The 3,217-nt window shown below is 34.1% G+C and overlaps 1 protein-coding gene across 1 annotated transcript in view; it reads right to left on the bottom strand.

The window, feature by feature from the left end:
* The window catches only part of SIM1 (single-minded family bHLH transcription factor 1), a 70,809-nt gene that overhangs the window by 50,409 nt on the left and 17,183 nt on the right, over window positions 1-3,217 (bottom strand). The window lies entirely within an intron of this gene.

The following is a 3,217-nucleotide window of genomic DNA, read 5'->3' as shown; positions in this document are numbered from 1 at the left end:
ATAAAAGATATTTTTAAAAAAGTGTTTATATATCCCCCACCAGTGTGGGTCAGTGGTTGAGCATTGACCTATGAACCAGGAGGTCATGGTTCAATTCCTGATCAGGGCATATGCCAGGTTGTGGGCTCAATCCCCAGTGTGGGGCGTGCAGGAGGAAGCATATCAATGATTCTCTCTCATCATTGATGTTTCTATCACTCTCTCCCTCTCCCTTCCTCTCTGAAATCAATAAAAATGTATCTTTAAAATAAAATTAAAAAGAATAAAGTATCATGATATATGTGGCTTACTTTGAAATAATTCTATGGAGAAAAAAATGACATACAAATAGACACATATAAGTAGAGAAAAATTTGATATATAAAACAAATATGGTTTATATTATAGATAATGTGTGTATAAATATTCATTATACTATTCTTTCAACTTTTTGTATGTTTGAAAAATATTTTTTAATATTTTAAAAAATTTTATACCTCATTGGTTTATACTTAAAAGTATATTCTAAAGTGTTATTTTTTAAACATATAAAGTTTAAAAACACAAAGAGAATCAAGGCTTTTCACTTTTCTAGAAATTCCTTGTCATTGTTTATTGGGTATTTCACAGTTTCAATTTCCTTCACACTAAGTAATAATGCTTTCTATTTGAGTTGGAACTAATACTTACTATTAATTAAACAAACCAAAGAAAATATGAATGCAAGAAACTTACTTAGGTTTTACACAGTATGTTTTCCTCTCCATATTATTCTAGACATTCCCCAACATTCATTGTTACTAGACACAACTCCATTAACCTATCTTCTTGAAAATAATTAGGGAGCAGGGCCTATCATAGTTTACACTTATTTCTCAAAGCCTTTGAGCACCAAAATTTGTAAGATATTTTTTTAATGTGGCACACAAAGCTAATAGGCATGTTTGTCTTATAGAAAATTATGAACTGGACAGTTTCTTTTTTTGGTTTGGAATTTTTAATGGCTTTGGGGGGGGGTAGTTGGTTTGGTGGGATGGGGGTTATGTTTTAATGAAGGCTATAGAAGCCTCGGGGAACCTCAAGGACCCAGAGAAAATCTATGAGAATTTTAAAAATTCAATCATAATGTCCTACTGCTCTCTTCCCCAGGATTTAAGAACACCAAGATTCTGTATGGTGGTCACACAAAAGCCAGTAAGGCATCAGGGCATACACCACCTACCTCTAAAATTCCTATATTTGCTGTTGCAGCTGCTGATTAAAACAAGGTTACTAAATATTTCTACTCATTATTCCTTTTGTTAGATAATGATGATTAATTTTTCTAGGTATATCTAATGTATATATGCATAGCCTGGGGACACAGACGATAGTGTGGTGAAGGCCTGGGGTCGGACAGGGGTAGGTGGAGGGGGGCAAAGAGGGGGAAAAGTCAGGACATCTGTAATATTGTCAAGAATTTTAAAAAAACACAATAAATTTAGCATCAGGAATTTAAAATATGGGCTTCTTATGAATGTAGCTTCCACCACAATGTCACACTTTCATTTGACAAATGCTTATTTAAAATTCTCTCTACTTTCATGACATGAAAAATCCCTTCAAAATGTATGCTATTAAAATGTCTAAATTTGGAAAACATCTGGCCTGTAAAATTATTTGGGGGGCGGGGTGGTTCTTTAAGTACATTGTTTGAGGTAGTGTATTTGGAAAGAATTTACTTATCATTCTCAGGCCTGAGAACTAGCCCTGAAAACAAATGTATGCAGTAGTTTGCTGCTACCATAGGGAATCAATAGTCATTTATTTAATTTGCTAAGACAATGGAAATTAGTAACTTCCAGCCAGATGTGTGATATACACATCAAACAAACTGCAACCTGTTCATTATGAAAATCCTGTCAACACACACACAGAGCCACTTGATGACATTGTATCTAAGGCAGTTTCCATATTTGTAGTTATAAATATTGTCCTAAGAATTTTTATACAAAGATTTGGAGCTGAGACTCATAAAAGGGTAATCAATTTCAGCTTTTCATCTTGCGTGCCTCTGTGTTTATTTCTATTTTCATTTAGAGGCATAAAACATTCAGAAAAACGTGTGCCTTGCTATTTTTTCCTTCTGTAAATCATTTATCCTCATTACATCTTTTTAATCTGATGTAAAGTTGGTAGCCTAATCCTGCAGCTCTGGAGAAGTGTGTAAAGTGAAGAATGACAGAGTCAACAGCAGACAGAAAATACACTTATGCACTGGAAAACAAAACAGAATATTCCAAAATGACTCCAAACATAAATTAAGTTTACCCATTGGGAGGTCTAACTTGCATTCTGATCATTTATATGGGTCTGTGTGACTATATACCCTGCTGTTTGATAAAAAATGATTACTAACCACAGGCACCTACCAAAGAACAGAATGTATGTATAATGCTTGTGATGTCTCAGACATACAAAGCACCTTCTTAAAGAATGTCCATTTCCTCTCCATGGTAAGCAGACATAATTTTTCACTCTTTAATACTTATGCTTCACAGAGTGGCTTATTTTATGAATTATGATTTGCCATTTTCTCTTATGCTTATCTTAATAATATGAAAAGCTGCATTCATAAAATGGATGATTTGTTTCATGATACCCAAATAGTTACTGTTCTATGCTCTGTATTAAAATACACAGCCTTTGTGCTATTACAAAAACCTAATAGTATTTATGTTAGCACTATTTAGTAACATGAAAAAAAATACAATTCTTAGTAACCACATTATTCTTAAGTACTGAATTCTCATCTAAACTGAATTCATTTTCCAAGTCTATTAATTAAATTTTCTTATTAAGCAGGCACAAATTAACTAGCCTTATTGCCAAGCATAATATTTCCAACTACTACATTTTTAATCGGCAATTTAAAAGAACGTGGAGTGAATCAAGTCCTCATCATCTGTAGTCTGATTCCAAAAAGCACCCCTTAACCAACTTCCTAATGTCAAACTAGCATTTCTACTAAACACCTGGTGTGTCAACTGGTCCAAAGCATATAACTCCTCCGGAGGCACCCTAAAATCACAACCACCAAAAAAAGAAAGAAAAGGAGAGCAACTGCGCACACAAAAGGTTTCTTCATAAAAGCTTCAACCTTTTGACTTTCACAAACATTATACAGAACGTGCTTTCTTCACCAGCCGCACACCGGACCATGTGATCCCCCTGCAGGGCCACACGAGATTATTGTTTC

The sequence above is a fragment of the Myotis davidii genome, unplaced genomic scaffold (genome assembly GCF_000327345.1).
Source record: "Myotis davidii unplaced genomic scaffold, ASM32734v1 scaffold68, whole genome shotgun sequence".
NCBI lineage: Eukaryota > Metazoa > Chordata > Mammalia > Chiroptera > Vespertilionidae > Myotis > Myotis davidii.
The sequence above is the reverse complement of the archived record's forward strand: the minus strand, read 5'-3'. Positions and strand labels throughout refer to the sequence as shown.